Consider the following 26734-nt stretch of genomic DNA (forward strand, 5'->3'; position numbering starts at 1 on the left):
ACCATCCTTTTTTTAATAGTCATCGCTGGCATTAGATAATGTTGAACAGCATCAGACGACCGCAGGTTGTCATTTGATTTTTGATGTGATGGCTTGTCCCTTGTGATCTCGTGAGACCTTCCTTGGAGGTCTCATTCCAGTAGATGAATTCTTTTCTTGGATAATCGCTTGCGTAGACGAAAAAAGTCGGGGGCGGCTCATAGGCCCTGCATGTGGCAGCTTAGGAGTAGAAACAGCAGCGGCACTCCGTCTTGTCATGACAGTAGCCGGTCGATTCAGGGAAGCTGGGGCCGGCTCATGGAGGTGCAGCAATGTGGTGCGTTGCATGGCAGAGAAAAAACCTGGCGCGTGTGCACGAGACGGAGGCCACGGTGGCAGCCTGTGGCGCCGTCGGCGAGACAGAAAGTGGCGGCTTGAGGCCGTAAAGATAGCAGCAGCAGCTATGTTGGTGGCGACTTGGTTTGCTGATCGGTCGGGCCTCCTGCCCACTAATTTGCTAGCTTCACGTGTGTGTATGTGGTAGTGCTAGCTGAACTTCAGATCAATCAGACTTCAATCCTTGTGCAAATTTTAGTGGCACTCTGGGATTTCACGTGGAGTAGTCTTCAAATATCATTATGGAGTGCTAGTGAAACGTCCCAAAAAGCAACCAGACTGGATAAGTTGCGTTGCCGCTTGTCGTAGTACTACAACTCCGATTTGATGTCTGATGTCAATAGTTCTAGCGGCACCTGCCTCAGGATTTGCTTGATGTATACGGCAGTTTGCATGATCCGTGCGTACGGCGGCTGCAACACAACTCTTGTCGGTCTCGGCGACACGGGATTGCAGCCAAGAAAATCTTGGTCTTCGATTCGGATTAGACGGATCGTGTTGCCTCCGCGATGCACAGAAGAACGCAAAAGCCCTAAATTCCCTTGAACTCAATATCCATCGCCGCTGGATACTTTTTCAATCTCCCTTGATGAACTCATAGTTGATCAACTGCGAGCTTCTCGATCCCTGAGAGATATCCCTTCAAGAACTCAACACCACCGTGCGCGAGCCCCACAGTGGGCGCCAACTGTCGTGGAATTAACACGTCAGATGTCCTTAGTGTCAGGACTTAGTCATGAGGCCAACGCATCTATGTGGTAGCTTGAGAGGGGTTGAGCGGAATCAAGAGACGCAACACAAGACAGGGATTTAGACAACTTCGGGCCCCAGGAAACATCATCCGGTGAAAACCCTACATGCTGTTTCAGGCTAGGTCTCATTATCATCACAAGGGAGTCGTCGTAAACCGGCTCTCCTCTTTGTGTCTAGCCCTAAGATTGTTTCTTCTTGCTTGTAGCCTGTAGATCATCCCTCTTTGGGGAGCCGTGCCCCTCCTTATATATGTTGAAGGGGCAGTTTACATGTGGAGTCCTATTAGGATTAGGACTAGTCTATCTCTAATACAAACCGGATATAAGTCCTGGTCTTAACTCCTTGTAAGGTAAATATTCCTCCTGCCTTTCCTCTTAAACCGGCCCACCATAGTATGAACCGGCCTTCATGAACCGCCCGTTGGGCCACCAGGTCTTCCCACCTACCGGGTTACCAATGAGTCGTGAACCGCCAGGTCCAAACGGGTCGCCCGGTGAATCACCAAGTGCCAGCGGGGTCTTCAGATAAACCGCCAAGTCCGGCCGGGTTAAACTTCCAGCCGGTTTACGCCGCGGGGTATATCCCCGACACCCCCCGACCCCATTTCTCTCCGCCCTCTGTAAGCCCTCTCCCCTCCCCTCTTCTCTGCTATTTAGTGCTAGTTAGTATGAAATAGTATGAACCCTAGGCTATTTTTTAGTGTAAGAAAAAACAGAATTGATTATATAGGTTTCTTGCATTTTTTAGTTAAAGCAATTGTTGTTATTTAAATTTTATAGTGCTAGTTAGTAAATTGGAATTAGTATGAAACCTAGGAAAGATTTGTTAAAGCAACTGTTGCTATTTAATTTTTTTAGTTAAAGCAATTGTTGCTATTTAAAAAACAGAATTTGAAGAGGACGGATTACTTAAAGTAACTGTTGCTATTAAAATTTTTTAGTTAAAGCAATTGTTGCTATTAAAAAAACAGAATTTGAAGTGGACAGATTAGTTAAAGCAATTGTTGCTATTTAATTTTTTTAGTTAAAACAAAATTTAGGTAGGCTGATTTAGTTTGATATATTGTGAAGCAAAATGACTTCTTGAATTTTTCTTCAAGTTCTATATTTTTCTTCCTTTTATATGCAAATTTGAAGTGGACATGTGATATGTGGACATGTGATTTGGACATGTTATATTTGGAATTTGGACATGTCATTTGGACATGCGATGTGCAGGGTAAATGATCCGAGTGGCCTATGTTTCGTCGGAATGTTGATTCATTTCCGTTTCGGTGAATTTCAAGCGCTCAATATGTCCACTTTTTAGCAAAGGTCATGCCGAATTTTTCTATGAAATTTGGCATGACTTGTGCTAGAAAGTAGGCATATCGAGTGTCGGGAGTTGCTGGGGACGGCATTCCCGCAAACATATATTTTTTATGTCATTTCTCATTTTTTTATAGTTTTAGAATTAAACAAGGAGACTTAATCATAGGAAACATGTCGAACAACGAAGAAACCAGGCCTTCTGACCAAGATGCAGACGAGATGGAGTATGATGGTGAACAACAATACCTCGACTTTTTGTCTGCTAAGCACATTCAAGGTTTCCAGGTCGGCCTCGATGATGGTACTGACACTGATATCGACACCGACGGCGCCGACACCGATGACGGTGCCGAGACCGGTGGGGAAGGTACCGGCGGGGAAGATATCGGTGCCAATGCCGCTACCATGGAGAAGAAGCAAAAGAAGCAGAGGATACGAAAACCTACCAAACTCGGCATCGAACGACTGGTGATCACAAAGATGGCACCTAGCAAGTTTGAGCCATTAGAGCCGGAAGAACCTTGCGAGTGCTATGGGAACCAAGTAGGATGCATCCTATGGGAATGCGCGAGTATCAACGACGATGGCTTAAGGAGTAAAGAACATTTGAGGCAGTTGCTCCTGACAAAGTTGCACAAGAGATTCAAGTTCGCCGAGCAGGATGATAGCATAGAGCAACCGTGGGATGATCCGAAGATGAAAAAGATTAACAATCATGCCATGGGCATGTTCAACAATGATTTGGCCTCTTGGAAAGGGAGGGTGAAACAAGCTATTGAGGCCGAGGAACCCTCATCCAAGATTCTGGAGGAAAATCTGACACTTACGGAAGATGAGTTTGAAAAGTTCAAGGACACTTGCGCTACCGAGGCAGCCAAGGCTAAGGCTGCAAAATTCAAGAGCCTTCAGTAGAGGAACACGGGGAAGCATCGCCTCAGATTCCATGGCTACCTTGGCAAAAGGACCATACACTACAAAGAAAATACACTTCCGTGATGATACATGTTTGTCATAGAAGGTCGCGTTTTTTGTCATGCATGTACATCCATGACGATTTTATGACAGAATCAAGATAGTCATACCTGTGCTATCATAGAAGTGTTCCATGACATTACCAAAATTATCATCATGGAAGTGTCCACTTCCATGACGATAAATCGCACGTCAAAAGGTGCTTTCGTCAAGGGTGACCGACACGCGGCATCCACCGTAACAGAACGCCGTTAAGCTATCGGGTCGGGTTTTGGATCCGATAACCCGTTAACAGCCCCGACCAATGGGAAATTTCCACGTGTAAAATTCTTATTGGCCGGACGAAACACGTGTCAGCTCGTGAGTGGGTCAGATAGGCGCCTATGATATGTCGACACATGCCACGACCCACCACTGGCCCATTTAGCTTACAAAGCCGGCCTGTTTGACTTGGTCAAAAGTTAACGGGCTGGCCCATGAAAAGCCTGTTAACGGTCTCTTCTCAAATAGCCCATTTTACGGCCCGTTAACTCACGGCCCGTTAGGCCCTAAAGGAAATCGGCCCAACAACGTCATGTGGGCCGTCGAATATAACACCAGCCCATTTCACTTTTGGCCCATGTATGGCCCATGACGTCTTTCAGCCCATATGAGGCCTTCGTATCTTTTGGCCCTTTACAGGCCCACGGTGACTCTAGCCCATAATGAACAGTAATTTTCTTTGTACCCGTTAACGACCCATGATTTACATGGGCCGTTTCCAGCCCGTGTTAGCTTTCGGCCTATTGACGGCCCATACGTTCTTGGGCTCCTTTTCGGCCCTCGATTACTTCCAGCCCGTTACTGGCCTGTTCCCGTAATGGGCCAAATTAGGCCCATGGCAAGAGTCGGCCCGTTACTATCCTATTACCCTAATGGGCCAAATTCGGCCCATGGCAAGAGTCGTCCCGTTTCTGGCCTGTTAACCCGTTGCGCCGTTTCCAGCCCGTCCTATATTCTAGCCCATTAACGACCCATTATGCCTGTGACAGAATTAAGCCTTTGCTATCCTACGGCCTATTAATGGCCCGTTACCGTGCTGGCTGATACTAATTACGCCCATTTACGACCCATGTAGACCCATTTATCCGATGGCCCAAGGCCCACCGATTCTACGGCCCTGTTGGAGGCCCATTTATCGACGACCCTAGGAGACCCATGGATCCTATGGCCCGTATATGGCCCATGGTAGTCGCGGCCACTAGCAAACCAGGGAAAAAGAAGACTAGGAAATAAATAAGGCCAAAACTAACGTTAGGCTATTAAGGCGATTGCACAGATTACATCCACTCGGCATCAAAGATCGCCACCAGTGCAAATATAGGGAACACCCTACACTATACAAAAATGGATTGCTCTTTTCTTCAGCCGGTGGCTGCACGTTAAGAATAAATTTTGTATCGCACCAAAACAAATTACAACTATATAACAAAAGGAAGGTTGTCATAAAACTTAATAGTCTAGCAGATAAATGCACCACCAGAAGTTCAGAAGCTTAGTTCATTTGACCTGACTATTACGTTTTCATGCTGTATTGTCCGATGGAGCACCATAACCCTCGCCTTCATTTCCCCTAGGCTCCTGAACAACATAGCAAATGTCTGATAGTCTGTTTTCAAAACCATGCATATCTTGACGACATCAAACAATGTCTCTCCTTGTTTCACAAAGGGTCTCTGTTAGGGAATGGACTTGTGTCTGGAGCGCAGATACAACATTGCTTTGAGCTTGCATATCTTGATCGTGAGGCAGTTTGGATGATATTGCCTTAACAACCAACCCAGTATTACGCAGGAACGTGCTTTTGGCACTGTTAGTGGACAGGTACTGACCCACTGCAGTAAGAGATGACATTGCGGTTATAGTTGCCTCGCCACCTTCAGAAGGTGGCGGTTCCACCATTTTTTCCATAGCTCGCTGAAAAGTTGAGGTTTGACATTTGTAGTACCAGAACAGAAGATATTAAGGAGGAAGCAAAACCAAACAAAATAGCTTTGGTCTATATACAGAACTTATTCTGGTGAACCCATGTAAAGTATTAGTTGTATTTTATTGCAAAGTACATAATAATACTAGGTTCCAAACATATGACCTTGTACCATCGCTAATGTATCGTCTATTTCTTCACATCGTATTGAGGGCAAGGATAAAGAGACGAAGTTTATAATACAGTAAGCATATTATGACATCATTCATATCACAAAACAACTGAGAACAGACAAACATGCAATTGTAACGTTGTGTGGGAAAGTCCAGCACGGAACTAGATTACGGGTCAAGATCAAAGGAACATCACTCCTCTCTTTTAAACCTTGTAAGGTGCAATGATACGCTAAGACAATTGTGTATAAAATTGAAAAGAGTAATAGACATTGGCTGCAAACCATGCAGTTCGAGGCACAAGTCAGAGTAAGTAGTACTTAAAAGGCATGAGGATTAAGGACTTACAACAGCGGCTTCGACTGGTGTAGTCATGCCTTTCTTCTTGCTGGTGTGACAGTCCTTGAAGATTTCCATAGCATTTGGTTCAAGTACTTTTTGGTCCTTGCGGGCTTTCCTCTGCATTTCGAACAAGTCAATATAGATCTGATAATATGGTACAGCGAAAAGAGTGAAACAACAGCTAATTACAAGAACCTCGCAGTGTGCAATATAGCTACGAGATCCTGTCGTCTGTTGGAATTTCACTTTCGTACAGTTGGCCTTGTTCTTTGAACAGTTCACCTACAAGAAGATAGATTTGTGTGGCACATGCGTAAATAGGACTTCAACATGTCATCTGATTACATATATATAATGTACCTGGTACTTCGGATCAGACCAGTATTTAACAAGGCCCCTCCAGTCTTCATCCGATATATTTTCCAGTGGAGATGTTTGGGAAAGTTCACTGTTAGCCTTGCCTTCAAAGTGAGTTTTCCTCAAGTTATACCGATACTGTCACAGAGCAGACTTGAAAACATGGGTGCAAGCTTGTCTGGTTGCATCATCTTGTCTATCCAACTTGAACCTCATCTGTTGAAAATTATAGGAGTCTCATTATCAGCAACCTAGAAAGTATGGGACAGAGCAAGACGATATTACTAGTTTCCATACATAACCATACTTACAGATAAATGGTCGAGGAAGGTGTTGAACTGGATTTTGTCTTTGTCATTCCTGTACTGAATCCATGTTGGGAGGATACATACATGACACCTAACGGCAACCGCTGCCTCTGATACTAACTTTGCTGACTCTATAGCATCACGTGGCCTTTTTAAACCTGCCTCAAAACCGATCTCCATTCTTCCTCCTCTAGATTTAGTTAACCTATCGAGCAATATCCTTGATGTTTGTTTCCTCTTGCGCCTAGGTGCTAGTCCAACAACAAACATAGGAAGTGTTAGTGTACATCAAACTGTGAGACTACATATAAAGAAGCATGCAACTATAACTTGACTCCAGCAGCTACCTTCTTGCTATTGAAGCTGACAAGGTTCATCTGATATTGCCAACTCGTCTTGTGTCAGGAGTGCTTGGGAAGTAGTGTCAGGTGGAAAGGGAGCTTGGGAACGTGCTGCTAGCTCAGTTGACGCACGAGTAAGTCATGCAGCTGGTAGTACTGTGGTAGGTGTTGCAAGAACTAGGGCTGTCTCTGCTTGTTTGGTGACAACTATTTGTTTCTGGTTGGCTTTTTTTGTAGCTCGTGTAGCATGGGATGCCGTGTTTGTAGAATTTTCCGCTGGACTTTGACCTTCTATTGCACCATCAGTACCAGCAGAATCTGCAGGACTCATTCGCTTCTCATTCCCTGCCATTCTGTGTTTCCTCCTCTTTCTCTGTGCCATGTTAAGTCAAGCCAACAAGAAAAAAGAATAACAATTTAGTTCTTCAGAACAAATTGATGCGTGATGCAGACGAGCTGAACTTTGATGTTAGACAACCACATGATAGGAGGATGTAATATGTATGAAAAACAAGACGGAAGAGATAACCAGAACTATGATGTGTAAACTAAGAAGAAGACATTTCACCAAATTAGAAGCAATGCAATGGAAAGTAGACACCATATGAAAGATGCTACAAATATCGCTCTCCTAAGTTAACAGTGTCTCATCATAAATGGCGTTTAAACAAATGTGAGGCAGTACAAGAAATAAATCATATGCAAGATGCAAACAACATCAGACTACCATGTTAGAGGTCTCTCGTCATTAGTGCCATTTCATATTCACAGCATTGCATATTCACAGCTTATGATGTGTAAACTAAGGAGAAGGCATTTCAACAAATTAGAAGCAATGAAAGCTAGACACCATATGAAAGATGCAACGAATATCACTCTACCAAGTTAAAACTATCTCGTCATAAGTGCCATTTCAACAAATTAGTAGTACAAGCTAGAAAAGAATGTGAGATGTAACCTATATCACACTCCGAAGTCAAACGTGTCTTATGATAAGTGATTGTTGAAGGTTACACAATAGTAGTAATTTGATGTAAGAACATGGTGTGATAGACATATATTGTATGTTCTAGAAACAGGAACACGTGTCTTATTCAAGTATAATGTGTAAAGTAAGCAGATGGAATTCAACAAAATTAGAAGCAATACAAGCTAGACATCACACATAACATGCAACCACATATAACAGTGCCAAGTTAGAGGGAGCACCGGTGATGCTGCACTAGGGGAGACGTGCTCATCATAAACACAACTTTGTTGAGTGTCTATGCATGTGTTGTCTTGGAAATCATCTTGGGGGTGTGGAGGAGTAGAAACTGTAGAGGCCCTCCGTTCGGAAGGAGCACCTTTATCCGCTGCCTTGCTAACTTCCTTCCGCTTTATTGATTTTGAATTGTCAAGTAAAACTGACAAGAAAAAGCAATAAAATTCTCTCTTCAGAACTCATTCATGCATGATACTGACAATCACTACTTTGATGTAAGGCAAATACATGATACCAGGATGGAATAAGTACGAAAAACAGGATGGCATGGCATGTTCACAACCGTTTGTGTAAACTAAGTAGAAACCATTCCAGCAAATAAGAAGCAATGCAAGCTAGACACCACATGAAAGATGCAACCAATATGACTCTGCCAAGTTAAAAGCGTCCCATCATAAATGGAATTTCAACAAATTAGAAGCAGCGCATGCTATAAATCATATCAAAGATGCAACTAATATCGCACTGCATATACTAAAGGTGTCTCGTCATATTGATTGATGCGGGATACAAAAAAACAATAGTTTTATGTAAGGACATGCTTACTCGACAGATGTACTATGTACTAAATACAGGAAGGCATGCCACATTAGCAGGTATAATGTATAAGCTAAGCAGACTAGCACATGCAGTTTAACCAGATTGGAAGAATTACAATCTAGACACCATATGCAACATGCAACCACATATCATGCTGCCAAGTTAGAGCAAGCTCCTGCGATGCTAGTGTAGGGGAAATGCTGTAATCAACTACAGAGCTATGTTCACTATCTTCATCTAGCATTTCTGTTTTTTGAGAATCATGTCAGGAGGCTAACGTTGCATTCTTTAAATGAGGTGTAGTCCCCTTGCATGCCTGCCTCGTCATAAGTGATTGATGAGGGATACACAAGAACATTAGTTTGATGTAAGAACATGGTTAATATACAGATGTACTAGTATGTACCAAAAACAGAAAGGCATGTCATATTCAAAGGTATAATGTGTAAGCTAAGCAGATGCAATTTTACCAAATTGGAAGCAATACAAGCTAGACATCCGGCTGGAGTGGTGAGCATGATCATCTAGGACCTGAGAGCCTGGTGGGAGGCGGGCTGCTTCGCCACCATCGCAGCTTTTTAGTTAGCTTCCAGGTGATGCCTATCTTTGCTGGGCTTGTCACTGGCTCGGCCAGTGCCCTGACTAGCTATTTGTCTTCTGGTGCTCACGAGATGGTGGTTCATGTAAAAAATATCTTTCCTTATCTTAAATACCGACTTCGGCCTTTCGAATACAAACTAGACACCATATGGAACATGCAATCACATATGACACCGTGAAGTTAAAGCAAGCACCTGGGATGGTGGTTCATTGCGAGCGAGGTCATCAACTCCAGAGCTATGTTTACCGTCTCCATCTGCTGACACTGCACCCTTTATAGCACTGTAATGTGTCATGCATACCCGCGAAGAAAGCTGGAGCGACTTCTCTCTTTTCTTTGCTGCTTCTCTTTCGGCAGACTCTGAAATACCCTTGCATAAAAACACAATAGTGAGAGTATGGGTGAAGTGTGTGCAGAACTAGTGCATTGTAAAAGTAACAGATATCAGGTGGCTGAAAAATAAATGATAGGAGACATATGATAGCTCTACAACATTGCATGGCAAACAAAATTAGGTTCTACTCCATATGATTTTGTAATATATGAGCACAGGAAATGCAGGTACTCCTCCAGCACACCACCACATGTGGTCATATCTAAGATAACAGTCGGCTGAAAATAAATAGGTCAGTTGATTTTTTTAATGAACCGTCTGATCTATAAGGAATAGGCAGATGGCCTTCATCTATCTCCTGCCAGTCACTGTTGACGATCTTTCTCGAAACGCCAGTGACCACCGGCCCAGAGCCCTGCCTCCGCCTCCCCGCCCTCCCCTCGACCTCACACCACCGCCGTGCTTGGCAGCGCCCCCAGGCCATCCCTTTAATCCCGGCCGACCTCCAGATCGGGCGCCAGTAGCTCTAGGCCGCACACGTACCTAAGATAAACACCAAGGCGCTGCTTCCCCGGCGTAATAGGCGTACTAGCGCCTGTTACGCCGGGGAATGCTTCCGTTAATTGGGAATCAACTGGCAAGAAATTGAAATTCAGGGGGGCGATGGACCTCTAGCTAAGGTGAAATAGTATATGAGGATAAACCTTGTGCATCGTGAGTTACTAGGAACATCTAGTATCAAGAAGAAGCGGTCAACTAGTGTCTTCTGTGGGATGAATACCATGCAAGTAGAGACGTAAGCTTTGCACGAATAAGGGAAGAGGTGTACCTTTTTCGGTTGCCGGTGTGGTCACCTCCACATGTCGCGCCGATCTTCTTCTTTTTACCGGGGAAACCAATGTTCTGGAGGGTGCAGGCTTGGACGAACCCATGGCCAAATTGTTGACTATGTTGCCGTGGCGGTATGTTGGCGGAGGGGAAGCAGATCCGAGGTGGTGAAGGACAACGTAGCAGGAACAGCTCTGGTGCGGTGGAGGGTGGCGAAGTTGGAGCGGCAGCGGTGAGGCGCAGGATGGCGTGGTTGAACTGGCTCGGGTACGGATGACTCGGCCTCGGCTTCAACTACTAGCCGTGGAGGGCATTGTGGTGGACGACGATGTCGAGGTATTGGCTCCAGCGTGATGGAGGAGGGCGGCGGTTGATGGGTGGGATGGGGTGGCGGACGGACGACGCCGGGGTTTCGTGACTGGTGGAGAGGTTTTTTTGGCGCCCATGGAGTACGAATGGGGAATTGGACGAGTGGGGGGGGAACCATGTTTCGGTCTGGGACGTGCTTGTTTTTGGCTTTTTTGAACAGAAGATGGGACGCGCTTGTTTGAAATTTGGGGAAAGTACAATCTTTGCCCCCCTCTTAAATTTCAGACCTACTGCAGGTCGGGGGTAGGATGGTAATCCCAGGTGTCCCAAATAGTGGGCGGGAGCGATTTTGGCCGCGCGCATGTGTGCTTAGGCAGCCATTGTGTATGAATGTTTTTCGGAGGCGGTTGCGTGGCGTCTAGATGAAGCTACAAACCTACCCCGGTTTAGATCTTTGGACGTCAGGCCGGTAGGTGTCACAGGTCTGAGTTATTAGAAAAGTAATTTCCTTGTACTACCAAACATTGGTCTCACGCGGTTTCGGGCGAGTAGAGGCTCTTTTGGCGCTTCGTTCAAAATTTTGAAACACAAGCATTCACGTTTAGAGTACTCTTGAACTATGAGGATTGACCTAAATAGACAACGTTATATTTGACCTTGTATGTTTGAAAACCTCATTAAATTATCCGCTTCTTTTTGAAATTTTGACACTTGAAAATCCTATAACTATGATTATTTTGGAATGGAGGAGCTAAATTTGAATCTATTTTGTACACGACTACATATACTATTATGTACAAAATCGGAGCAAAGATTGGTGCCCCCATAATTTAGGTATGGTTTACAAATGCCATGATATCAAATTCAAATAATTGAGTGGACTTCATGTTGAATTCAATTTTTTTAAACCACCTTAAGTTGAATTCAAATGTATGCTAGTTCATAGGTAGCTCTTTATAATGTTCATTGTGTAACTTTCGTATGTATAATCTGCTTTACACACACAACATGAACTATACTCACGTTTATATTCGATTGCTAAAGTGATGCATTTTCTGGAGTTCAAAATACTAACTATGAGGATCAATTGTGTCGAATAATAACATAGACATGCTCAAATTTGATAGAATCTAGATGTCTGATGGATCAATGACCGCTCCTTACGCGAATTGCCAATATTATGATCCCATTCGAATATTTGGATACAATTTATATCTTTAATCAATGTGTACAACAGTCTTTTACGTGTAGTTTCACTCTTGATTGGTGGTCTCTCACACATGCTCACACACTCTCTCCTGAGGTATCTTTCTCGCACACATGCTCTAGATATAACCCTCCCTCCATCTCGTAACCATTTACAACTGTTTTCACTAACCTTTATCACAAGCACTCTTCCTCTCACAAATATACACACGCACAATCCCCATCGATCCTTTCTATATACATGGACCTGCCTACGTGTCTCATGTACGCACATTATCTTTAGGCCTGTCTCTCACGCATTGTCTCACACCTCTCTTCCTAATCGACGAGTATGATTCTAGCAGAGCATTCTGTAGGATGCCCCTTAAAGTTAGGTTGGATGAATAGTAATATCAGAGATAAAGGAGTTACCTTAGTCCGACAACCTAGGGTTACAAATCCTAGTCGGCTTTGTCAGTGGACACAGAGTCCTTCACAATTCTGCTATCTTTGTCTTGTACGACTAGTCATCCATGGGTCTTCCTAAATGCGTCATGGGCCGACCAATGTGGCACAGGACGGAACCGAATGAAGGGCCTCACCTCGACCCACCGGACCTCATGCGGTGATACACCCTCTGCCCCCACGTCTCATTATCTTCTCACACCCACACATACTAACACAAACACCACACACACAGAAAATTTCTCCTGGTGCCTCTATTCCCTCCCCCTTGCATATACACACTCAAGGGAATGGAATCTCTCCTCGTGACATCATATTCGTCTCTCTCTCTCTAGACCACTCTCATTTATCGTGCTATCTCTCCCACGCCCCCCGTTGGCCCCTCTATCCATGCCTCTCTCGAACATGTAATACACACACATACCTCTTTAGGCCCCGCCAAATGCATCAACTACACATTCACACATGTTACATCATGTACCCCATTGATCTAAAAAGCCCTCTCTTCATGTTTATTTCGCATACAACATTCCTTTTGAATAAAGTGTGGCCAAAAAATTATTTTAGAGTTTCTACATATGTACAACATTACAAAGTTATATGGAGGAGTACGAACGCTAATTTGCATTGCATGGTGCCCACAATGATATTTATTCTGCACTGTGAATTTGTATATTTTTATACTATATACAAAGTTAGTCATAATAAAGAGAAACGAAGAGCATCTCTCTCTCCATCGCATACCCCCCTGTACGCCCATTTCACGTATGCACACAAAACTATCTCCAGGTCCTCTAAAAGTAAGCCCCCAGAAAATTCACGCATGTTTCATCGTTCTCTCGCGATATATGCAATGACGATCATTGTATTTGAAGTGAAATCACGATACGTACATTGGACTTTAGAATCCACTCATTTCGGTCACCATTTACGTTTAGTGGTTATTATACAGTCACGAGCTCACCGTACAACTCTGTATTTGCTCATGACATGACTAGTTGACCAGTTAAACGCTCCATGTCGCACCTCTAGTGTTGCATCACATTATCTCACTACCATCGTGCCCACCTGTCGACTTGTATCTACTCTACATCTACACTCTTATAAAATACATAAAATACACGCTTATAAAAACAGAGTTGGTGATGATGGTGTGCCTGCCATCCTGCAATATAAGCCGTCCGATTTATATCTGACGGATAGGAAAGAAACTATGGCAATTTTGCAAAAAGGTACCCACACACCTCTCCACATTTGCAAATAAGGCCTTCTCTCATTCATCCTTTTCTCTCACAAGATAAACAAGTCATACAAACGCATCTTGATGTTACGTGCAACACATGAGAATGAAAACAAACGACAAAAAAATATTTGGACGGTGGTTCGAAGTCATGACCGCGGGCATAGTGGACAAGGTGGCCTTGTATTGGTATGCCGAGCCGTCCGTTTTAACACACAGGAGCTGGTGTGGTGATTATACACACACGCATGCATGCACATGAACTGCATCCATGCAACACTCACACAAACACATGCACCCACGCACGCATGCAACACTCACACGTACACACGCAGCCACGCACGCACGCAACACTAACATGCACACATGCACGCATGCATGCACACACCAGTACACCACACGACCAACACACACTGTCACGCTCAAGTGCTCAACCTACACGTGCATGCGCACACATCAGACCCTGACAGACACATACACAACCAGGTGATTCTCGTGCATGGGTTGGAGCCTTGTCGCGCCTGCGTAAATTTTTGTTTATCTGACCTTTTCCCTATGCGAACTGACAGGTGGGACCCATAAGGAACATGGTTAATTTAACTAGTCAACATGGCACCACACAGAGTATTTGGCCGGTCAACAGAGTGCAATCCGATGCTGAACCGTGAGCAAGTGACCGTATAATCACCGCAAAACGTATATAGTGACCGTAATCAGTTTATTCTGAAGTTCGGTCACCGTATTACGCTTTTCCCTCTGTAGGCCCTCCAAAACTACATCTGTACACCTTCTCGCATGTTATAGTTTTACTAGATATCATATTGTTACTTATAATTATTCAGTTTGCATACATTAAAATTGCCTTTGAAATGTATGGCCAGTATCATCTACCATGCGGGAAAAATCCCGCCCTTTCCTGTTTAATCGGGGTTGTATCGATGGATCGTGCAAAACAACAAAACTATAGTACTATACAGTACAAGTGACAGTTCACTGGGCCATCGTGTCATCTACTCCTCCGTCGTAAGAGTGGAGCACTCGCTTTCACAAATCTTCTAGTCCCTTTCGCCGACATGTGGGACATCAAGCTACCGGGTCCACGTGCCATACCGGAATACAGTGCAGAGAAGCCGGGGTGAAGCACCCCAGTCATGGCGCCGTCGTAGTAATGAGCAATGAGGCGTCAAATCACAAAGCTGCACCTTTCCCGTAGTTAAGTTGGAGGGACGAAGTAATAATACTAAAAAAAGAAGTTGGAGGGACGAAGCAACCATCATTTCACTCGTTGCTGAATCCGCTTCTCCCTCATCTTCTTCAAATTAACCATGTGTTGCTTCTGCCGTTGTTCTTCCTCATGTGGGACGCAGATCGTCTTGGTAAAGCACTAACATGTGGGACCGCATGTTAGCTAGCCGCCAGGACAACGTCTTCCGAAAATACAATATCTCCCCCGCCATCCGCGCGGCAAAATCACCTCCTTTTTACTAATCTTGATTCTATAATTTTTTAGATCAATATAATTGAGATTTGTATAGATAGCACACAGGAGCAAAACCAAGTGGTACGGTTAAGGGCATCCACAATGTGTAGCCAAATGTGAAAATAGCTTTTGGCATCGTGGGAACCATTGTGGACGGTGTTGTCAAAACCAAAAAGATGGAACCGAAGCTCCCTGGTTGATTGATTGAAGGAATAGAAAAATGCAACGTCTCTCCTCTTTCTCCCATGCTTGGACGCATGTAGTACAGTATAGAGCACATAGTCTACTCCCCCATCCCTTCTATCATAAATCACAAAGCAGTGAGGCGTCATATCACAAAAGCACAGACGAAGCAACCATCATTTCACTCTTCGCTGACTCCTCTTCTCCATCGTCTTCTTTGAGAAACCATCTCACCGCACTAGTACTCCTAGTAGTACTAGTCCTTTGGTTAAACGGATTTCCTGGATGCAAATAAGGCGGTTGTCTCAGCTTACAGGCGGCACTTGCGAACGACTTACCGTGGTCTCCCTCAATGGTGTTCTCCATCGAACGCACTTTGCCAAACCACAAAAAAAAAGAAATCGTCGATGTCACCGCAATGGGGAAGGAAGTCAAAGATAGTTACTACCTCCATTTTTTTGTACACAAGGCCAGTATATCAAAATGACAATTTGCAAAGGGCCACTAACACTAATCGAGGCAAATTGATGGGGTTAGCAACCAAGGACATTAATATCCCCTGCATGCATGCGGAAGTGAGAAGGTTGGTTTGCATGGCACTGCATTAATCAAGCGATGAGGAGTGAGATGGTTAGCTCTTTGGTCTTTGGAGAAGAAAATACGCATTAATTGACACGTGAAATGAGGATTTGTATCGACTAAATCCCGCGAAGGAAAACCCCGCCTTTCTTTTTTAACACTAGTACTCCTAGTACGTACATACTTATCCTGTTTGGGTCTAAGCCTTGCATTGCCAAACTTCGCCACACATTTTTGCCAAGCTTGCCTAAAGTTTCAAAATGAGAAGGAGGTACACTTGCGCACGGCTGTCGCGGTCGCACCGCACCCTCACACGGTCGCTCCTGCACGCCGCGGTCGCACCGCACCCTCACACAGTCGCTCCTGCATGCCGCAAACCCAACCAAGGGAACGCACCCTCACTGACACATGTTGTCGCATGTGAACAAACCAAACTCGGCCATCCTATCGCTGACACATAATTTTCATTCATAGAGTATGTTTATCCAACCGCATGTTGGGGAGTATCCGTATGGCCCGTGAGGTGGTCTGTTGGGGAAGAAGAAGAGGTGAGGAAGAAGGAAAGAAGGGTTAGGGGACGTAGGGTATTCATCCAACCGCCTGAAATGGTAGACTGACCCAAGTCAGGCAACTTGCATAACAAATATATGTTTTTACACAGCAAAAGATCCATAAAAACAACAACATAAATAAAAAGTATCACTGCTCGCGAAAAGAGATGGCCTCGTCGTCTTTGGCTGCCCACGAGAACCAGTCGTAGCTGCCGACATGTTTCTCCGCACCGTGGTTGTCCTCGGCCTCCAGCTACTCATTCAAGCAGAGCGTGCGGGCGCTCTGCACGGACAAGGGCACAGCCCGGTTCAAGTCGAGGACGTCCGGTTCCGCCTGCAGGAGGGCCTCGATGGAAGCGGCATCCGCGCGCTCTGCGTCGAGTCGAGCCTCCGCCGCTTGGTTCAAGTCCAGGACATCCAGTTCCGCCTGCAGTGGGGCGTCAATGAGAGCGGCATACGCGCGCTCTGCATCGAGTCGAGCCTCTGCTGCCCAGTTCAAGTCCAGGACGTCCGGTTCCGCCTGCTGGAGGGCCTCGATGGCAGAGGCATCCGTGCACTCCGCCTCAAGTTGAGCCTCCGCTGCCCGGTTCACATCCATGACATCCGGTTCCGCCTGCAGGAGAGCCTCGATGGCAGCGGCATGCGCGTGCTCCGCGTTAAGTTGAGCCTCTGCGTCCCGGTCCTCCTTTAGTATTGCCATGTTGAACCGCTGGTCCGCCTGCACCATGGGGGACTGAAAGCACAAGTGCTCCCTGGGTGATTTTGGTAATTAATGTCAACATATCTCTTGTTGGACTAACACTTTTACCTAGTATGTTTCAGATAAGTTCAACAATGAAGTGGCATGGACTAAAGGATGTGGAACCCCTTCAAGATGCTAAGGATAAAGGATTGGCTCAAGCTTCAAGCACAAGACTCTACATTTTATATTTTAGTGATCCAAGATCACATTGAGTCTATAGGAAAAGCCAATACTATCAAGGAGGGATGAGGTGTTGCTTAATGGCTTACTTGCTCAAAGTGCTTAGTGATATGCTCCAAAGCCCTCAACTACTTTCTCACATCCACATATGACCTAAACCAAAAGTCAAACTCAGCCCCACTGATTCTTTCTATCCGGCGCCACCGAGTTCAGATGTCATAGCCACTGCCAAAAACCCTAGGCAAGTCGGTCTCACCGATAGGGATCTCGGTCTCACTGAGATGGGATTGTGATCTCTCTGTTTTCCTTCTAACGTTTCGGTCCCACCGAGATGAGCGATCGGTCCCACCGAGATTGCAATGTAAACTCTCTGTTCCCTTTTCGTAACATTTCGGTCTCACCGAAATGAGCAAACCGGTCCCACCGAGTTTACCTGACCAACTCTCTAGTTAGCTTATTACCAAAATCAGTCCTATCGAGTTTGTGTAATCGGTCTCACGGAGATTATGTTATGCCCTAACCCTAACCATATCGGTCCTACCGAGTTGCATGTCGGTCCCACCGAAAATCCTAACGGTCACTAGATTTGCTGAATCGGTCCGACCGAGTTTCTAAATTCGGTCCCATCGAGATTGGCAAGTTGTGTGTAACGGTTAGATTTTGTGTGGAGGCTATATATACCCCTCCACCCACTCTTCATTTGTGGAGAGAGCCATCAGAACGAACCTACACTTCCAGCATACATTTTCTAAGAGAGAACCACCTACACTTGTGTTGAGACCAAGATATTCCATTCCTACCATATGAATCTTGATCTCTAGCCTTCCCCAAGTTGCTTTCCACTCAAATATTCTTTCCACCAAATCCAAATCCTGTGAGAGAGAGTTGAGTGTTGGGGAGACTATCATTTGAAGCACAAGAGCAAGGAGTTCATCATCAACACACCATTTGTTGCTTCTTGTAGAGTGGTGTCTCCTAGATTGGCTAGGTGTCACTTGGGAGCCTCCGACAAGATTGTGGAGTTGAACCAAGGAGTTTGTAAGGGCAAGGAGATCGCCTACTTCATGAAGATCTACCACTAGTGAGGCAAGTCCTTCGTGGGCGACGACCATGGTGGGATAGACAAGGTTGCTTCTTCGTGGAGCCTTCGTGGGTGGAGCCCTCCATGGACTTGCGCAACCGTTACCCTTCGTGGGTTGAGGTCTCCATCAACGTGGATGTACGATAGCACCACCTATGGGAACCACGACAAAAACATTGGTGCCTCCAATTGCGTTTGAATTCTCCAATCCCATCCCTTTACATTCTTGCAAGTTGCATGATTTACTTTCTGCTGCTCATATACTCTTTGCATGCTTGCTTGTTATGTATTGTGATTGTTAAACTTGTGCCAAAAGCTCCACTCCAACTTAAAGAAATTAAAAACTGCAACTTTTGGTACTTAGTGTCTAATCACCCTCCTCTAGACACCTCTTCTCGATCCTTTCAATTGGTATCAGAGCTTTGGTCTCCATTGCTTTGGTTTAAACACCATTGGAGGAAGATGGATGAGTCTACTATTGGGAGTCTTAGACATAGAATGCCTATACTTGGTGGAGAGTACTTTCATGAGTGGAAAAATGAGATGCTTGTGATTTTCAATGAATATCATTTGAACAAGTACATTGCTAGCCCTTGTGCACCTCATGTTGATCCTATGCATCCTACTCTTGATGAGTCAATTGACATGATTCGCAATCTTAGAACTGTTGAACTTATCACTAGAGGCTTGCCTAGAAACTTGATTGGTTGTTTGCCTACTCTTAAGTGTGCCTACACCATATGGAAATTTCTTGAGGAACGTTTTCCAAATTATTCCTTGAAAAATCTAGATGAAATTCTCCATAAGTCTATTGCCTTGAGTAAGATGAATTCCAATGATCCTATGTTTGGTGATTGTCTATTTGAGCTTACAAACCTTACACTACTAGGAAAAGGGCTATAGATAGGATTGATACTAATGGCGCACCTGGTAAGCAGTGCGCCACTACTATATACTAATGGCGCACCGGCCGGAGGTGCGCCATTAGTGTGGAAGACACTAATGGCGCACCAGGCACACGGTGCGCCACTAGTATTGATTTTTTTTTCATTTTTCCATAGACTCTAATGGCGCATGGTGCCAAAGTGCTCCATTACTAGTTCTACCAAGTAATGGCGCACCTTGTAAGCAGTGCGCCATTAGTATATAATTTTTTTTTTACTTTTTTGCAAAACTGCTAATGGCGCACCGTGTATATTTTCATGGACACTTTTTGATCTCGATCTCGATCCCACCCGCACCCTCCCCAGCTAGCTCCACCGCCGCCGCCGACCCACCGCAACCCTCCGCCGCTCCACCGCCGCCGACGAGCACCCGACCCCCCGCACCCTCCCCCGCTCCACCGCCGCCAACGGGCACCCCCCCGCACCCTCCCCCGCTAGCTCCACCTCCGCCGACGACCCACCGCAACCCTCCCCCGCTCCTCCGCCGCCGACGAGCACCCACCACCCCCCCCCGCACCCTTCCCCGCTCCACCGCCGCCAACGGGCACCCCCCGCACCCTCCCCCGCTCCACCGCCGCCGCCGATGATATTTCCAAGTAACAAATTTGAACATATTTTTTAAAATTTATTACTGTTTTTATAAAAAATATTACTGTTATGATTTAAACAAGTTTGAACATATTTAAACACAAATAAATATAAAAAACAGCATTTAAAATGCATAAAAAAATATTGGGGAGCCTGGGAATCAAACCCAGGACCTCCTCGTGTGTGTGCTGCGTGCTGACCAGTCGGGCTAGTGGGTGGGTTCTGTTGTAGATAGGGTTAGGTTGTAGATAGGGCTAGTGGGCTAGATTAAAACAAAATTCTAATGGCGCACCGGGCGCTGGTGCGCCATTAGAATAGTCGTACTTATGGCGCACGAGGTGGTGGTGCGCCATTAGAATAGTCGTACACTAATTAAATCCCCAATCTCTCCCCTGCCTCATCGATCTCACCCGCTTCCCCCCGTGTTCGCCGTCCCCCTCGCCGCCCCCTCGCCTCCTTCGTCGTCCCTGAGCCGAGCCCGAAGCTGTGCCCCCACCCGCCTCCTCCTCTCTTCTCCCGCGACCTCCCCCTACCCCCTCTCAACCGCCCCGTCCCCTCAGCGCCGCCCGCCATCTCCCCGAACCCTAGCTCCGCCGGCATCGGGGACGACCACCTCATCGGCCTCACCAGGCCGCAGGCCCTCAAGCCCCACGCCGTCCTTGGCCTTGCCCTCTCCACCGGCGGCGCCCCTTCCTCCGCCCCTGCAGCGCAGCAGCAGTAGTAAACAACTTGCAGGTAAGATGATGATGGTTTTCTATGAGGTTATCGAGGAGCTGCTGGCCTGTGTTCATTCTGGTGGGGAGAATGCAGTAGATGATCTTTTTTCGGCCTGCATTGCGCTCCGCTGCTATGAACTTTTGAAAGGACCGCGCGACGGAAGCCACTGCAAGCTATTGTGTGTTTCTCTGAATGTTGTGTTTCTTTCAGTTCTTTATCCATTCTTCGTTCCTGCTGAATGTCATGCTAATTTAGTTTGTTTTTGTTTCGCACATCGGTAGGCAAAGCCTAGTGTTTGTTTCAGACATTTACTGAAACTGAACCAAGGAAATTTGGATTTCATAGTTACAGTTGCAGGAAAATGTCATATTATGAGTGAAATATATTTAAAATGTCTATTTAGTTCTATTTTCAGATATAACCTTGTAAGTAGAAACATGTATAACTCAAGCAAACCATACATCTAGTTAATATTGCACAGGCAGCAACGTTAAGTCTTACTATGAACCTAGCAATAAAAATGATGAAGCTCCTGTCAATTTTTGACATATCTTAAGTTCTTAACAAGACATGTTTGTCGTCTTTTAGCTAATGTGATGAGATTTTGGTACCTGTACATTCCTTGTACCAACTTAGGCAAATAATAATTTTTTTTTGTGACAGTTGGTTGAGCACATCTTCTAGCCTCTTGTGAATACATCTGGACAACGCTTCACATCAGTCAGGTATATACTGCTTCAGTTTTGAGTGAAATCCTCTGCCATAGACATGTTTCTTGTCAGTTTGAAGTGAGCTATATATGTGTATGATGATCCTTCTTTCCTACAAATGAGATTTTTATTCAAAGTAAATGAACATTTTACTGCTAGTGTACTGATAGTGTAATCTAGCTATTGTACTGATATTTCTGTTTCTTTGAACATTTTACTATCAATAAATGATGTACTGCTGCTTTCAGTTAATTCAAATTAGCTAAAACCTTTTACTGTCAAATAGTGCTAATGTTTACTCTATGAAATAAACTACTCCATGTCAAATAAACCTTGCTAGGTGAATCTTGTTTGCATTAGGAGTAGTTGCTGGAAATTTACTGAATTTTGTTATGTGCTTTGTGGTGCTAGTTTGCTGGGTTTTGTCTCCGACCATTGTGTCGTGATGAATTTGTAGGTACCCTGAGAGGCCCTTGAGTTTGTCGGAATGTCGATTAACTTCCGTTCCGGCAAATTCGGGTACTCCATATGTCCTATTTTCAGCAAAGGTAATGCTGAAATTTTCCGTGAATTTTAGCATTACTTTGCTAAAAATAGGACATATGGGGTACTTGCGACTAGTGCCTGTTATTATGCATGGGTACTAATTGGTCTCTTCTGCTGCTTATCAGAGATTGCGAGAAGCAGCCACCGCCGATCTGCAACACTGCAGTACAAGTTGGATGCTTCTGAGTTCTTCACTATCATACTTGAGGCTTCAGTGTCATCCATGACCCATGTATATAAAACGAGAGATCTCCCCTTCACCCATCTCATTATGATATCTGTTGTTTGCTACATCACTCATTGTCCCAAACTGCAGAGGCTGCCTGACAGTTTTATGAACATGCTGATGGGTGAAGATCCGCCAAATAATGTGAAGCTGCGATAGGCTGGCAGTGGGTTTCGCAGGCAGTGGGATGTGCAGTTGGTGATCAAGAAGGGCCACATGTACTTGTCTCGTGGGTGGGAGAAGTTCTACCGTGCCTATGACCTGAAGCTGGGGTACTTCCTTCTCTTCAGGTACGACGACGACACCAACATGCTCATCGTGAAGGTGTTCAACAAGACTATGTGTCGCATGCGCTACACTGCCGATGATGATGCCGGTACGTTCTGCCTCTTCTTATTCCTCTACATTTGGCTTTGTCTCACATCGATTGTTAACGGTCATTGTTGCATTTTGGACAGGTAATGGGAGCAGCAGCAGCGACACTGGCTACAGCCAAAGCAGCATCGACTATGGCTATAGCGAAAGCAGCAACGATTCTGGCTGTAGCGAAAGCAGCAGCGATTCTGGCTGTAGCGAAAGCACCAGCGATTCTGGCAGCAACATAGACAACAAGAAGGATGATCCGGACTGGAGTGCGGGAGAAGAGGAGCAGAGTGAGGATGAGGAGCTGCAGGATGACGATGGGCATCAGGCTGAGGATGACCTAGCGCTGGTGGTGGCTGACCAAGGGCAAGAGATGGTGGTGGCTGACCATGGGCAAGAGATGGAGGTGGCTGAGGATGACCTAGCGATGGTCGTGCCTGAAGGTGGCCTCGTGATGGTGGTGGTGCCTGACAATGACCACGCACCGGTGGTGGTGCCGGCGATCCCACAGCTGGGCGACATGACCACGCCAATTGTGGTAGAAGACTACATCCCACTGCCTCCACCGCCTCGCCGATCTAGGCACATCAGGGAGAGGAAGGAGAAGAAGGAGAAGAACAATGCATGAGAACTGAACTTTGTTAGGTATGTCAGATCTCCTATAGGTTAGCTATCCAAAATGATATATATATACTTAGTTACCTATGTTATCTCTAATATGCTTAGTTTCCTATAGGTTAGCTTCATTTTTACCTAAGTTGGCTCTAATATACTAACTTAGAGCTTATATGCTTAGTTTCCTATAGGTTAGCTCCAAAATAACTTATGTTAGCACAAAATGATCAAGTTTACATAATAAGCTTATAGTCTTTTTCTTATTCTTCTTCTTTTCCAAGATGGCATAGGTTAGCTTCATTTTACCTAAGTTGGCTCTAATATACTAACTTAGAGCTTATATGCTTAGTTTCCTATAGGTTAGCTCCAAAATAACTTATGTTAGCACAAAATGATCAAGTTTACATAATAAGCTTATAGTCTTCTTCTTATTCTTCTTCTTTTCCAAAACTCTTCTTATTCTTCTTCTAGTGTTCTTCTTCTTCTAGTATTCTTCTAGTCTTCTTCTTTTTCTTCTTCTAACTTCTTGTTTATCATTTTGCAGATTTGATTTAATTGACGGAAGCTTGCATGGATGGAGTGCTTCTTTTCCATTTGTGTTTTTATTTTGTATCAATGTGAAACTTTTGTGAATTGATGGATAACGGTGTTGGATGAACAATGTGAAACTTTTGTAATATGTAATGACGGAACTATGTGTTGGCTATGTATGTATATATGATGAAACTTGTGTGTTGGATATGATTGTTATATGGATGCTTGTTGTATATATATGTGTTGAATATCTCATATGTGAAATAGTGACCTGAGATTAAGAAAAAACAAAAAAAAATTAAAAAAATTGTTACTAATGGCGCACTACCATGTGGTGCGCTATAAGTATAGCAGATAATAGTGGCGCACTGTGGGCAATACTAATGGCGCACTACGTGGTGCGCCATTAGAATACCAGATTCTAATGGCGCACCAGTGGTGCGTCATTAGTAAAAAATTCTAGTGGCGTGATACTAATGGCGCACTGGTAATGCGCCATTAGTAGGCAAAACCAGTGCGCCATTAGTAGGCCTTTTCCTAGTAGTGTTATGTGTGCCAAAGGAGATGTTGGAATCATTAGTGATATTATTTCCGAAGCTATTAAAATTCATAAACAAGATCATTGTCAAACTCACTCTAACGAATCACCCTCTCTAGGATTTGATCCACCACATGACGATGTTGAACATGGATGATAGTGACTTTGATCTTGATGATGCAATGAGACACTTTGGTCTTATGGCAAATCTTCGGGGATATATGGCTGGAGGAAAGGAATGGGTTCTTTATAGTGGATGTACCGATCACATGATCGGAGATAAAGATATGTTTCGTGAGCTTGCTGAAAACGATGGTCCTCGAAAGTATGTCACTTTTGGTGATAACTCAAAGGGTAAGGTGGTTGGCCTCGGTAAGGTGGCCATATCACATGATAGCTCCATACAAAATGTCATGCTCGTTGAATCTCTTGGGTACAACTTACTTTCAGTATCTAGACTTGTTGATTTCGGTTTCAATGTCCTATTTAGTGAAGTAGATTGCCAAGTGTTTCGTAGAGGTAATCATAAAATGTTCTTTACCGGTGTACGTAGAGGTGATCTATACATTGTTGATTTCACTAAAAAGTCTCAACCTAGAACTTTCTTTATTGCCAAATCCTCTAAAGGTTGGTTATGGCATAGACGATTAGCTCATGTTGGTATGCGAAACCTTGACAAGCTTATTAAAGGAAATCATATCCTTGGCGTTAACGATGTCATATTTGATAAGGATAGACTGTGCAGCACTTGTCAAGTAGGTAAACAAATTGGAGGGAGGCATCCCGTAAAGAACATCATGACCACAAGGAGGCCACTCGAGCTACTTCACATTGATCTTTTTGGTCCCAATGCTTACAAAAGTCTCGGTGGAAATTCTTTTGGTCTAGTTATAGTTGATGATTTTTCAAGATTTACATGGGTGTTCTTTCTCGATGATAAATCGCAGGTTCAAAAGATCTTCAAAAACTTTGCTAGGAAGGCCCAAAATCAATTTGAAGTGAATATCAAGAAGGTTCGCAGCGACAACGGAACGGAGTTCAAGAACGCAAATGTGGATACCTTTCTTGACGAAGAAGGTATTTCACACGAGTTCTCGGCTACGTACACACCTCAACAAAATGGAGTTGTTGAGAGGAAAAATCGGACGCTCATTGAAATGGTGAGAACAATGCTGGATGAGTACAAGACGCCAAAGCACTTTTGGGCGGAAGCGGTTGAGACAGCTTGTCATGCAACCAATCGCTTGTATCTTCACAAGCTACTCGGCAAGATGGCATATGAGCTTCTCACCGATAACAAACCCCAAGTTGGATACTTTCGAGTATTCGGCTCAAAGTGCTACATTCTTGATAAGCATTGTCCGTCTAAATTTGCTCCTAAGTCTCATGAAGGTTTCCTACTTGGTTATGGCTCAAACTCTCACACATACCGTGTCTACAACAATTTCACCCGAAAGGTTGAAGAAACAGTAGATGTGAAGTTGATGAATCTAACAGCTCGCAAGTAGAGCAATTGCAAATTGATATAGGAGACAAAGACCCCTTAGAAGCAATCCAAGACTTGTCTATTGGCAAGATTCGTCCAACGGAGGTGAAGGAGAGTACCTCGTCTGTCCAAGTGGAAGCTTCTACCTCACGACAAGGTGAACCAAGAGTTGATACGGAAGCATCCACAAGTGGGACACACCAAGATGAAGAAAACAAGGAAGTGCACCAAGACGAACGCCAACAACCTCCTTCTCCACCATGACAAGAGAACGACAACGTCAACAACGAAGAAGGCCAAGAAGAAGAAAAAGATGAACAAGATGTTCAACCAAGACCCAAGCAAAAGCTTTCACGAGTTCGAGCAAGAATTGCTAAAGACCATCCCGTCGAGCAAATCTACAATGATATCCAAACCGGGAGAATCACTCGCTTTAAAACTCGTTTAGCTAACTTGTGAACACCATTCATTCATCTCTAGCATTGAACCTATGAAGGTTGAAGAAGCATTGGAAGATCCAAATTGGATAAACGCTATGCATGAAGAGCTACACAACTTTGAGAGACATAAAGTTTGGACATTGGTTGAGAAGACCGACAACAACCACAACATCATCGGTACCAAATGGGTGTTTCACAACAAGCAAGATGAAGATGGACAAGTAGTTCGCAACAAAGCACGTCTCGTCGCCCAAGGCTACATACAAGTCGAAGGTTTGGACTATGGTGAGACTTATGCTCCCGTTGCTAGACTTGAGTCCATTCGCATCTTACTTGCCTATGCTAATCACCATGATATCACCTTGTACCAAATGGACATTAAAAGTACCTTTCTAAATGGTGAAATAGAGGAGGAAGTTTATGTTAAGCAACCTCCCGGCTTTGTTAATCCTATGAAACCTGATCATGTTTACAAACTTCACAAAGCTCTTTATGGTCTTAAACAAGCTCCTAGAGCATGGTATAAATGCTTGACCAAGTTCCTTATTGAAAAAGGCTTTGAAATTGG

The sequence above is a fragment of the Triticum aestivum genome, chromosome 2B (genome assembly GCF_018294505.1).
Source record: "Triticum aestivum cultivar Chinese Spring chromosome 2B, IWGSC CS RefSeq v2.1, whole genome shotgun sequence".
In the NCBI taxonomy this organism is placed as follows: domain Eukaryota; kingdom Viridiplantae; phylum Streptophyta; class Magnoliopsida; order Poales; family Poaceae; genus Triticum; species Triticum aestivum.